The 13,484-nt window shown below is 52.6% G+C and overlaps 1 long non-coding RNA gene across 2 annotated transcripts in view; it reads right to left on the reverse strand.

Annotated features, from left to right (window-relative positions):
• LOC117872732 overlaps positions 1-13,484 on the reverse strand; it is a 55,322-nt gene that overhangs the window by 36,577 nt on the left and 5,261 nt on the right. The gene's annotated exons all lie outside the window — the stretch shown is intronic.

The following is a 13,484-nucleotide window of genomic DNA, read 5'->3' on the forward strand; positions in this document are numbered from 1 at the left end:
GGCGGGGGGGGGGGGGGGAGGAGTCTCCTTCCTTGGAGACTTTTAAGGCCCGGCTTGACAAAGCCCTTGCTGGGATGATTTAGTTGGGAATTGGTCCTGCTTTGAGCAGGGGGTTGGACTAGATGACCTCTTGAGGTCCCTTCCAACCCTGATATTCTATGATTCTAGAATATGAACTACCAGAAATACACTATTCATAGCCTTCAGAGACAGAGCAATGAATAGGCTCTGGACTTTAGGCAGACTGGCTTCCTGTGGATATCCCAGTGTAAGGCAGCGAGCTGTGCAGCCTTAAAACCCCATGCAGCAGGGAGAGAGAGACAGGTGGCCACCCAGGAGAGAGTATGGCAGGGAGCTGGAAACCTCAAATGGGTGCCCTCAAGGGACCATGGAGGGGGAATACAAGTGCTGTTACCCTGAAACTGTGACAACCTCTAAAGATGGTAATTATACAATTTATTCCAAACCCCCTCAGTTAAAAGCCACCTTGTGCCCTGAAGCATGAGGGTTTATATACCCTCCTAGATTTTGGGAAGAAGGGGGGTTATTCTGGATATTTTCATTAACCATATAAATGTCCAGTCCTTTTTTTAAGGTAAATAAATAAAAAACCCTACTAAACCCAAAATTAATCTCCTAAATTCTTATTTAAGTACCTAAAACAATTGTTATTTAGAGGTATAAATATACATTTGAGAACATACTTTTAAGCACACAATTTTACAAATTTTGCCCAAAGCATTTATTTTACACTGTTGTGACAAAGTTCCTCCCCTATCTTGGTGGGTCCTACACTTATTAGCAGATTTTCTTGCCTTAGAGATTCACCATGTAGGTTGGGAAACAGCCCAGAGACCTTCCTCTCTGGAAGAAGGCACAGTCCAGGTCAGTTAGAAGGTTTGGGGAGAACCCAGGCCACCCTTCTACTCCGGGTTCCAACCCAGAGCCCTGTAGACTACAGCTATCTATAGTACCTCCTGTAACAGCTACAACTCCCTGGGCTACTTCCCCACAGCCTCCTCCAAACACCTTCCTTATTCTCACCACAGGACCTTCCTCCTGGTGTCTGATAATGCTTGTGCTCCTCAATCCTCCAGCAGCACACCCTCTCAACTCCTTGCTCCTCACACTTACCCCACAAACTGGGGTGAGCTCCTTTTTAAAACCCAGGTGCCCTGATTAGCCTGCCTTAATTGATTCTATAAGCTTCTTCTTAATTGGCTCCAGGTGTCCTAATTAGCCTGCCTGCCTTAACTGGTTCTAGCAGGTTCCTGATTTCTCTAGTGCAGCCCTTGCTCTGGTCACTCAGGGAACAGACAACTGTTCAGCCAGTGACCAGTGTGTTTGCCTTTGAACAGACTCCTGTACCTCACTGGCCTAGAAGGAGGGAGGTAGAGAGCTACTCCTCCTGCTTCTAGGCCCTGGGTTTTCCCTACAACTGCTGTCTGTTGCTGCTGCTCCAGCTACTCCACTGGCTGGACTAATCCCCCCTCCCCTGCATCTCTGCTACCTGCTTACTGGCTGGCTGCTAGCCCCCGCCACCCCTTGGTTGTTGCTGCTCAGTCACAGCCCCTCGCGGGGGGCTGCTGGCCCACTCCCCGGAGGAGGGGAGGGAGGGAGCCAGCCATTGCTCCTGCTGCTGAGGACACCACCACCATTGACCACCACCTGAGAGGAATCCATCCTGCTGGCCACCAGACTGCCGCCTGAAGCTGCTGTGTTTGCTGCTGGGAGCTGCTGAAACCCCGAGGAGGAGAAGAAGAGGACCATTTGCCAGTAGAGGAGCGCGTAAGAACATACCACCGTGGAGGGGGTTCTCACGGACTGAGTAACTTTTGAACTGTGCTCTTGTGGTGGGGGTATAGACTGTGTTTGTGGGACACAGGGGGTGTGGTGTAGAGCCTGCCCCCTGGTCCGTCTGTGTCCCCCCCGACCCCCACCACCACCATCGTCGTTGCCCCCTCCACCACCCTCACTGGCTACTTACCATCTACCTCAAGCTCCTGCCTCTGGGATTTCAGCTGCTCACCTAGGCTTGCTACGCCCTGTTGCCACCATTGGGCCTGATACAGCAGCCTGCTTCCAAGGACTTTCTTTTTGTTGCAAGTGCACGTGGGTGCACGTACCCCCCCCTTTTGACTGACCCCCTCCCCCCTGCAACAAGCCCCCAGCTTTGCCCCTGCTGCCTACCCATTTGCCCCTTGCTGCCTTTTGCCCCTCCCCCTTGCCCCAGCCCCTCGCTAGCTCCAGTTTGTTTGCCTGCCCCGCCCTTTCCCTCTGAAGCCTTTGTTTGACCTGCCCCACCCTCCGAAGCTAGCCCCGTGGTTCCTTTGCCCCATTTCCCACCTGGTTACTCCCTTCCCCCTGCGGTCCCCTTGCCCTGATTAGCCCCTCCCCTCGTGTGCCCATGTCCCCTCCTATGCACTTGTGCCACTCCCTGTTTTAGTTTAATTCTATCTCACTGCACACACACACCCCCCATGCTGTTATTTCCTCCCTTCCTTGGTGCAATAAGAGGAGCCGTAAACCTTCCCTGAGTCAGTGACTGACCCCTAGCACTTGATAGCTCCCCCATCCACCCCCCCTTTTTTGGCACCCTCCTCCCCTGCCTACAGCCTAGTGGGGAGGAGTGGTCGACCTGCTTCCCCTTTCCCTACCCCCCTCCAGTGTTTGCTCTCCCCCCATCCTCATTATGGCAGGGGACGAGGAGAGTGAGACCCCTCGGGCAGACCCTGCTGCCCCTCCTCCATCCGCCCCACCATCATCCCCCCTAGCCTCTACCTCAACCGCCGCTGCCGAGCCACCTACTACCATCCCTGCTGGAGCGCCGGCAGTGGTGGGTAATGAGGTGACCTCCGCTGCTGCCACATCCCTCGCCCCCTCTGACTCTGGGGGAGTCCCCCCAGCCGGCAGGAAGGGCCAGGGCATGAAGAAGGGTAAAGGCCCTGCTAAAAAACCAAGGCCCTCCATGGCAGGGGGTGCCCCCACTTCCGCAGCCCCGCAACAGGCCGCGGCGTCCCTCCCTGCTGTTCCCTCCACCAGCTCTATGGGTGTCCCACCCCCAGCTCCCAGGGCATACGCCCAGGTGGCGGCGGCCCCCCCGCCTGCTGCTACGTCATCTCCCCCATCCACTGCCTCTGCTACCATCTATAGTGGCCAGGGCCCCTTCCCCACCTTGACCAGGAAGCACTGCGTCTGTTGCCTCCTGGTACCCGCCTCGCCCCACGTGGAGACCTACGTGCGGGCGTTGGCGAGGGTGGTGGGGCCCACAGCCATTGTGGCGGCCTCCAAGATGTACGGAAAGGTCGTCTTCTTCCTAGCATCGGAGGCCGCTGCCCAGGAGGCAGTGGAGAAGCCCCTGGCGGTGGGGGGCATGTATGTCCCCCTGGAGCCGCTAGAAGACCTGGGCGCCCATCTGGTCCTGACTTCTGTCCCTCCCTTCCTTCCAAATGCCGCCCTGTTACCCGCCCTCTCTACCCTGGGGAAGCCGATCTCTGTGGTCAGCCCTCTCCCATTGGGCTGCAAAGACCCCGCCCTCCGTCACATCCTCTCGTTCCGCCGGCAGGTACAGTTACAACTGCCGCCGGCGGCACGTGACGGTGAGGCGCTCGAGGGGTCCTTCTTGGTCTCCTACCAGGGGGCCCGCTACCGGGTACATTATTCAATGGGGGAGGCACGGTGCTACCTCTGCCGGGCGATGGGACACGTCCGGAGGGACTGCCCTTTGGCCCGGCACGGAGAGACATCCGGGACCCCCGGCAGGGCGCCGGCGCCCCTAGTTGCCCGGCGCCCGAAGACGCCCCTCCTCCTTTCCGGCCCACCAATGCTCCCACTCGGGCCCAAGGGGTATCTCCCCCAGTGCGCCTAGACGAGCGAGAGGGCCCCGCCTCTGCCGCCTGCGATCTGGCGGGGCCTGTGAAGGAGGGTGAGGTAGGGATATCACCGGGCCTAGAAGAGGGCATGCCCCAGAGAGAATCCTCCCTCCTACATGCTGCCCCACCATTGCCTCCCCGAGTCCCTAAGCCTTCGCTCTTGCTCCCTGACCCAACTCCTGTTAGCCAGCCCCCGGATGATGCCATGGAGGGCTGGTCCTTAGTACAGGGGAAGCGGGGCAAGCGGAAGGCTCGAGCTCCGCTCCTTCCATCTGATGCGGTAGCCCCCCGGAAGACCAGGAAGGGGGGAACCGATGCTGAGCCTTCCGCTTTGCCTCCAGATGGGTTTTGTCCACCATTGCCGGCTAGGGAAGACGTGGCAGCATCGGAGGAAATCACTACCCCTCCTCCGGTGTCCCTTCCTATGGAAACCCCTGATGGAGCCCCTCTCGCCCCCTTACAATCTGAAGCCCCTGCACGCACCAAGGCGAGCGTCGCTTCGGGTGCAGGAGGGGAGAGCCCTGGGGTGGTGGAAGGTGATCTCCCTTCCATTTATGAGGAGATAGAGGCCCTGGGTCTGACCCCGGTTACCCAGGGGGAGGACGACCCTCTGCCAGCGGGCCTCGATCTGAGCGACCTTGCCTCGGCCCCCCTTTCCCCGTATTCCGTCCCCTTACCCACTGCTTCCACTCCCGCCTCTGAGGAGCCCCTGGACTCTTCCACCATCCCAGCTGCAGATGGCACCCCGCTAGCGGCCGCCGAACCTCTTGAGGTGACGGCCAGTGCCACGCAACCGGGACCTGAGTCGCCAAGGGACTCCCTCATGGCAGAGGGACAGCCGACCTCCTTTCTGGGTGGGGGCCCCATCGTTGATTCTCCACCTATGGATGCCGTGGCCTTACCATCTGCCTTGGAGCACGAGTCCGGCATCGCCGAGGGCCCACCTCCCTCCCTGCAAATCCCTGAGCCCCTTTGTGGGGTGCCACCCCACCCACCCAGTGGCCTGGATGCTGACGCCCCCGATCCCACTATCGCCCCTTCCCCTGTCCCTATTCCTGACTCCGACCCTGCCCCTGTCACCGACCCTGTCCCCTCCACTTCCCATGATGCTATTGCCGCCCCTGGGGTTGTCTCCTTCCATATCCCAGAGGATGACCCCCAAGGAGCGGCCTTTGTTTTTCCCTGTCCCGACCCACCAGGGGCTGCTATTTTCCCTCCGCCGCCCCCTATTGAGCCAGGGTCTGAGGCGAGCCACGTGGTGCCAGCCCATCGGATGCCACGTCGAGGGTCTGCCCCCTGCTTGCCCGTCTCGGTGAGCCATGGGGCTGTGACAGGGGCCCCGCTGGGGGATAGCCATAGATCAATAACCCCACCCCCCCCATACGCTGAGAGAGGAGCTACGGGACTTCCTTGAGGACATCCGTGGCTCCGGCAACAAGGTACAGCTTGCACTCCAGCGATGGGGGGATTTCCATCAGATCCTCCGGGCTGCGAGGGCCCTCATGGGGGAAGGTAAGAGGACCGGGAGGCAGGCCGCCGCAGCCTACCAACGGGTCCGCCTCTTCCGTGACTCTTTAATCGCTCACGGGGTAGGTCACAGATTGTTGCGCGGCCCGACGGAGGCCGTGGGTGTCTCTGCTAGCGAGGATCCCCCCAGCCCTCATGGCACCGATCATCTTCGCAACATTAAACACCCGGGGCTGTAGGATGGGTCTCTTCAGGAGCCAGGTGCTCTCCTTCCTTCGGGAGGGGGGGTACTCTGTGATTTTTCCTGCAGGAGACCCATACGGATCCGGCCGCTGAAGCTAGCTGGCGGCTGGAGTGGGGGGACAGGGTCTATTTTAGCCACCTCACAGTTCGTATGGCTGGAGTGGCGACCCTGTTCTCCCCCGACCTACAGCCTGAGGTGCTGGGGGTCACCGAGGCTGTGCCGGGCCACCTGTTGCACCTCCGGGTCCGCATGGAGGGGCTTGTAGTTAATCTTGTCAACGTTTACGCCCCGACATTGGGCCCAGAGAGGTTGTGTTTTTATCAGCAGGCGTCCGCCTTCCTTGGCACCTTGGATCCTCGCGAGTGCCTGGTCCTGGGCGGGGACTTTAATGCCACCCTTGAGGAACGGGACCGCTCGGGGACCGAGCAGCACCAGGCCGCCACGGACGTCCTCTGGGAGATCGTCGAACATCACTCCCTGGTGGACGTCTGGCGCGACCACCACCCGGATGACATTTCGACATTCACTTTCCTCCGGGTGGAGGTCCATCGGTCGTACCACTCCCGGTTGGACCGCATCTATATGTCATGCTTCCATCTTTCCCGGGCCCAGTCCTCCAGCGTCCGGCCGGCCCCTTTTTCAGATCACCATCTAGCCACCGTGACAGCCTCTCTCTGCGTGGAGAGGCCGGGGCCGGCCTATTGGCACTTCAATAATAGCTTGTTGGAGGATATGGGCTTTGTGGCGTCCTTCCGGGAGTTCTGGCTAGCCTGGCGAGGGCAGCGGCGTGCCTTTCCCTCGGCGCGACGGTGGTGGGACCTGGGGAAGGTGCATGCCCGGCTCTTCTGCCGTGACTACACCTGGGGCGCCAGCCGACGGAGGGATGCGGCGATAGGGCAGTTGAAACGGGAGGTATTAGAGCTGGAGAGGCGTCTGGCTGCCAGCCCCGGTGATCCATCCCTCTGCGGAGCGTGCCAGGAGAAGCGGGAAGAGCTGCAGACCCTCGAGGACCATTGGGCCCGAGGTGCCTTTGTTCGATCCCGCATCCGCCTCCTTCGGGAGATGGATCGCGATTCCTGCGTCTTCTACGCCCTGGAGAAAAAGAGGGGGGCTAAAAAGCACATCACCTGCCTTCTAGCAGAAGACGGCACCCCCCTCACGGATCCGGCGGAAATGTGCGGGAGGGCCAGGGCCTTCTACGCAGGCCTTTTCTCCCCAGATCCGACCGATCCTAACGCTTGCAGAATGCTCTGGGATGAACTCCCGACAGTCAGCGCGGGTGACCGAGACCGGCTGGAGCTGCCTCTCACTCTGGCCGAGTTCTCGGAAGCCCTCCGCCGCATGCCCACCAATAAATCTCTGGGCATGGACGGGCTGACCGTGGAGTTCTACCGCGTGTTTTGGGACGTCCTCGGCCCGGACCTTGTCACAGACTGGGCCGAGTCCTTGAAGGGCGGGGTCCTCCCTCTTTCGTGCAGGTGAGCCGTGCTGACCTTATTGCCGAAGAAGTGGGACCTCCGCAATTTACGGAATTGGCATCCCATCTCGCTCCTCAGCACGGACTATAAAATCATAGCGAAGGCCATCTCGCTGCGGCTAGGGTCCGTGTTGGTGGACGTGAACCACCCAGACCAGACCTACACTGTCCCGGGCCACACCATCTTCGACAACTTGTATCTGGTCCGGGACCTCTTGGAACTCGGGTGTAGGGATGGTCTGTCGTTCGCCCTCCTGTCCCTGGATCAGGAGAAGGCGTTCGACAGGGTGGACCACGGGTATCTCCTGGGCACTCTGCGAGCGTTTGGCTTCGGGCCCCAGTTTGTGGGTTTTCTCCAGGTGCTGTACGCCTCCACAGAGTGTCAGCTTCGGGCGAGGAGTATGTCAAGGGTGCCCCCTCTCAGGCCAGCTGTATGCTCTGGCAATCGAGCCCTTCCTCTGTCTCCTCCGTAGGAGGTTGGCAGGATTGGTGCTGCGGGAGCCGGAGCTGCGGCTGGTCCTGTCGGCGTATGCCGACGACGTGCTCCTCGTGGTCCAGGACCCAGGCAACTTGGTGCGGGTGGAGGCTTGCCAGACCATCTATTCGGCGGCCTCCTCCGCCCGGGTTAACTGGGTCAAGAGCTCTGGCCTGGTGGTAGGGGACGGGTGGCAGGCGAGCTTCCTCCCACCCGCGCTTCAGGCCATCCGGTGGAGCGTGGGTCCGCTGCTCTATCTCGGCGTTTACCTTTCTGCCACGCATCCGTCTCCACCGGAGAACTGGCTAGGTTTAGAGGGCAGAGTGTCGGAGCGGCTCCGGAAATGGACAGGACTACTCCAGTGTCTCTCCCTTCGAGGGAGAGCACTGGTGCTCAATCAACTAGTCCTGTCCATGCTGTGGTACCGGCTCAACACCCTGGTCCCAGCCCCTGGCTTCCTGACCACCCTCCAGACATTGATTCTGGAGTTCTTTTGGTCAGGACTGCACTGGGTCTCTGCGGGGGTTCTCCATCTACCCCTGGAGGAGGGAGGGCAGGGCCTGAAGTGTCTGCATGCTCAGGTCCACGTCTTCCACCTCCGGGCCCTGCAGAGGCTCCTTTATGGTGCAGGTAGTCCGGCATGGAGCGTATTGGCGCACGCCTTCCTGCGCCGCTTCCGAGGGCTCCGATATGACCGGCAGCTCCTTTGTCTCCATCTGAGAGGTCTTCCGCGAGGCCTCTCTGAGCTGCCAGTCTTCTACCAGGACCTCCTCTGGACCTGGAAACTGTTTTCAGTGACCAGGTCTGTGGCGGCCACTGTGGGGGCAGATCTCCTCGCGGAGCCCCTGCTATACAACCCCCAGCTTCGTGTGCAGGTGGCGGAGTCCCCCATGGTGCACCAGAGGTTGATCCTAGCAGAAGTCACCGAAGTCAGAGACCTCCTGGACTACGACCGGGGAGACTGGCTGGATCCCCTGACGCTCGCTCAGCACATGGGGCTCTCCAGACCTCGTACTCCCCGGCGCGTACTTCACGAGGTGAGGGACGCTTTGCCGCCCGCTGCTCGGGACTATCTTGACCGAGTCCTGTGAGAGGGCACGCCCCGCCCACCCTCGACTCCGAGCCCTCCAGACTTTTTCATCGGGCCCCTGCCCCGTGGACCCAACCAGCCCCCTCCCTGTCCATTCGCGATGAGCCAGCTGCACCATCTACAGCCGGTTCCATTCCAGACCGCGCCAAGGAAACATCTATACACGCTCGTGCTCCATGTTCTTCATGTCCTCACCCTCGTGTCCCGCCCCGATACGAAGTGGCGGGACCTTCTGCCACCTCTGGAGGGTGAGGAGCCCCGGTGTGCCAGCCTGTATTCTGCTCTGATCCCGAAGCCCACCGGAGACATCAGTTGGCAGCTCCTTCACAGAGCCGTGAGCACGGGTGTGTACTTGATGCTGTTTACCCTATCCCAGACACCTGCCCCTTTTGCGGCGTGAGGGAGACCCTGGCGCATGTTTACCTGGAGTGCGCCAGGCTGCAGCCCCTATTCCGGCTCCTCATGTATGTTTTCTTAAGATTTTGGTTGCACTTTTTTCCTCACCTTTTTATTTATGCACTCCCTATCCGTCGCCCCACAAAGTCGTGGGACCTCCTGGTCAACCTCCTTCTGGCCCTAGCGAAACTGGCCATCTATAAAACCAGAGTGAGGAGGTTGGCCGATGGAGTTTCCTGTGACTGTGGGGCGTATTTCAGGTCCTCCGTTCTTTCACGTATCCGGGCAGAGTTCCTCTGGGCTGCGTCCACTGGCTCCCTTGACGCCTTCGAGGAGCAGTGGGCGCTGTCCGGGGTTCTCTGCTCGGTGTCCCCGTCTGGTTCCCTTCTTTTGACCCTTTGACCTCACTCCTGTCCCTGTTCTTTTATTAGTTGTCCCCTGTAATTTTTTGGTCTCCAGGCCCTGTGGACCCCTCCCCCCCCTTAGGCTGGGGGGGAATCCTTTGGCAGTGGGCTTTGCCCGCCCACTTCCTGGATCCCAATAGGACCAGACTCCTGTAACCCACTGGTCTGGGTGTGTCACACTGTTTACAAGGTTAAAACATAATAGCGGAAACAAAACCAAATAGATTATATAGAATCTGCATCATTGCAAATCTAATGAATAGCCTAGTAATGCTAGCACAAACTTTTGTTACAAAGAAAAGTAAGATATAAATTAGCAAAACTTACAAATTACCCTTGATAGAATTCAAGGGTGACATCCTTACATACAAACTGGGTACCAGTACAGGAAAGCCTAAGAGAAGGAAATGTGTGTGTTCTGGCTCTGTTCTAGGCTTGTTTTCATCTTTTTGTTGTTGTTGTTTGTTGTTATTTCCACCACGTCTTCCAATCTTTGTCTGATTAAACTCCTATCAAGTAAAGTTACAACTTTGTCACGTTTCTCCAGTTGGTTATTTTAAAATCCCCTCACATTGGAATCCACTTTTGGGTGTGGTGTACAGAGCGAAAATGTTGTTGCTCGCTTAAAGAAAAGGTATTTGAACATCTTCTGGGAGGTAAACAAAATCCCATCTTGTTTCAGCTTTCTGGGGCATTTTACAATAGTTGCCAGATCTCAACTCAATAAATTATAATCACTACTTGAATTCAAGTGGCGGGGGTGAAAGCCATTACAATTAGGGCCATTACAGTTGAAACTTTTTTTTCCTGGTTTCATATAAAACTTTCCATCCCAATAAGGAATTACTGCACAAAATTACAATTAAATTTACAAGAAAAAAATCTACATTGTCACAGGCAACTAGTAGGAAGTAAAAAAAAAAAAAAAAAAAAAGATGAAAAGTAACATTGAAAACAAGATTATTATTGGCATTATCTCATTTCTCATTCTGAATTTCACTTTTTTTCATCTAACTAAAGAAAGACAAGAGCAAATTTTCTTTCTCAGTGAAAGAGAAATACAGAGAAAGGGAATTGTAAGGGTTGAGCCCCCAAACAGCAATTTTAATCACTATAGTTTATAAATTTTATAAGGTCTCTTTTGGTAATTACAAAGCACCTTCATAAGCTGTTTTAGTGATACTAAGTACTATGAACTGCTATTGCCCAAATAGCAATCCAGAGCACTTTTTAATTACAGAAAGAGACAGGCTGGAGAGCCCTTATAAATATATCAGTAATTACAGAAACACAGATGAAGATATCTTATTTGAGAGTAAACTTATTTTTGTGAGCACAGAAATCTTCCTTCATAACATGTATAAGTGGGATGGCTGCTAAGTCTTTTTCAGTGCCAAAGCCTGATGCAAAATTCCAGGCTAAACCAATCCCATAAGGAACCATCAAAACAGTTTTTACCAGCCAAAGTTCTGAGTTATTTGGATGAAGCTGAGAAAACACCTCGTACGCTGGCAGTGGTTCTAAAAGACCAAAAAGTTCAGAAAAGAAAGGGTCCATCTGAGATCCTGTTGTAGAATCCAAACAGACCTGGTGAGGGTAGCTTCTCTATATTCTAAAGATGCCATAAAGGATAGGACTTCCTCACATCTGCCCTACTCAAATTAATCATCTGCATCTGGATCATCTGGCAAAAATCCCTTGTGATGGAGATGTTGGACAGAGATATTCAAGTTAACTGCTCCGGAGAAAAGGTCTTCTGACTGCAAAGTTCTTTATAAAAATAAGACTTTTTTTTTTTTTTTTTTTTAGAGCTACTGACCACTGTCACGGCGTGATGGGTGATCCAAACAGGAATTTACTGTGCTCTTCTAGCCTTTTATGTATGTAGAACTGGCCCTAATCTGGGTTGAGTTCACAGAGGTGGTATTTTGGGGGATCACTAGTCTTTTCTGGATCTTATAGATATTTGACATTTAAAATAATTCATCAAACTCTTTGCTACAATTTGTAGTCTCTGCTTAAAAGAGTCTCATAAAAAGAACAGCAGAAGTTGACTTGACAAGGCCTAGTGCTATTTGTTCTTTACTTTACTGAGTGTTACACTCCTAAAATGTTTATTAAATAACATGTGAATTTGCAGAGTGGACCACCACGTAACTCCTTAGCACAGGTGATTCTGCGATTGTAATACACTGTGAATTTTCCCAATGTTCACTGACCCCTACATTTACCCTTCACCTCTGTGGTGTGTGGTTAGGACACAGGATTATAAAGTGTGTGAAAGAATACAAGATAACTCTAGCTTTATGTCTGTACTTTTGAATGATATGAGAGAGAGAGCTGCACTTATTCCTCCAATATTTTTGCAGTTTTGAATTCTGAATTTAGCTCTGTCATCTGCAATGGATACCTATTCTATTTTGCATCTTTTTTTCTGTTTTTGTGCATGTGCATGCATGTGTGCATATTTCAAGTTCAGCTATTTCTAAACTTCCTTCACTACCAAATAACACATCTTTAATTATTTTTCCTCTATGTACTGGTATTAGCAGTACATAATTTCTTTTCATAATCTTAGATATTGAACTTTGTCACCTGAAACAATAAATAACTAATGTCTATAAAACCAGCACCCAATTTCATGTAATATAAATATTTGTGTAAGTAGGAACATAGTTAAGGTAGGAGAATACAGAAGGGAAAGAAGAACCGATCAGAATAGATTAATCTATTAAAAAATTGGCTGGGCTTATCACATCAGCAACTACACATTTGTTAATACTTTTGACTAAGCGTACTACATATGCAACACTTCTCAATTCAGATAATTTCTGTTTTCAATTCTTTCTTTCCATAATATCTTATCATTTATGAACAATGGGCCCAATCCTGCATGCTTTATTCACTTATGGCCCAATTCTGCAAGGTGATGAGCATTACCATGGGAGCTGATAGTATCCATTGCTGTCAGGAGCTGTTCAGCACCTTGCATGATCAAGTCCATATTGAAATCAACATGACTACTCCCATGAGCAAACAAAACAGAATTTGGCCCCAAATCAAACATTTTCCTTGATCAGTTTGATGCTTAAACAAAAGCAAAATACCACGATAAAATCCTGGCTCTATTGAAGTTCATGGTAAAACTCCCATTGTCTTCAATAAGGCCAGGATTTCATCCCAGAGCCTGAAATACAAACCTGTTAAGTTTTTGTATCAAACATGTAAATGTATGTTTCATCAAACCACTTTTATGTTTTGCTGGCCTTTATCTTGTGTCAACTAAAAATTCATAATACCAGTTTTGACTGAAGGCTGGCTTTAATTACAATTTCTTTTACAGGTCTCAACAGCTTTTTTGTATCCTGGGAAACCAGAGCAATTCTTTCTATCATATTCAAAAAGAAAATGAAAAGGTTGGTAAATGTATAAGTAATCTTAACTGATTCATTGATCTGAATACTTTTAAAGTAATACAGTAAGTATTTCGGTCACACTTTGAAGTTAAGCTTGGAGCTCAGTTACATCCCTTAGGGTTACTTTATAGCCATTAAGAATATGTACCTTTTATCTGGTGCCTTCAATTAATTGAATTTCAAAAATATTCTCAAATGTTTTTAGAAAATCATTTAGTTCCTGGAGGACATTCCTGTGTGATTTATTGCTACAGTAATTAAAAGCACTGAGTATTACACTGGTCACTGTTGGAACTCCTGTCTGCCCTTGGCTATACTTTGGTTTAAGTTAAAACATATAGTGTACTTGAGAGACTTGGGAAGCAAACCAAAAAAAAAAAAAAAAAAATCTTTTCAGACTGCTTTAGAGTTTGTACACTTTTATAAATAACCTCTTAAAGTGATCACAATGATATTTACATGATAATTATATGCAACCATAATTAAACTTCTATGTTAAACAATTCAATAATGAATTCCCTGTTATGGTAAATTATTCCTGACTTCCCAGATTATTTTTCTGTAGTTATAATCAGTATCAAAAAATAATTTTCAGTTTTACACATTATTCCTCTGAAGCAATGATTGAGGGCTTTCAGGAAGA

Source organism: Trachemys scripta, chromosome 2 (assembly GCF_013100865.1).
Source record: "Trachemys scripta elegans isolate TJP31775 chromosome 2, CAS_Tse_1.0, whole genome shotgun sequence".
Classification (NCBI taxonomy): Eukaryota; Metazoa; Chordata; order Testudines; family Emydidae; genus Trachemys; species Trachemys scripta.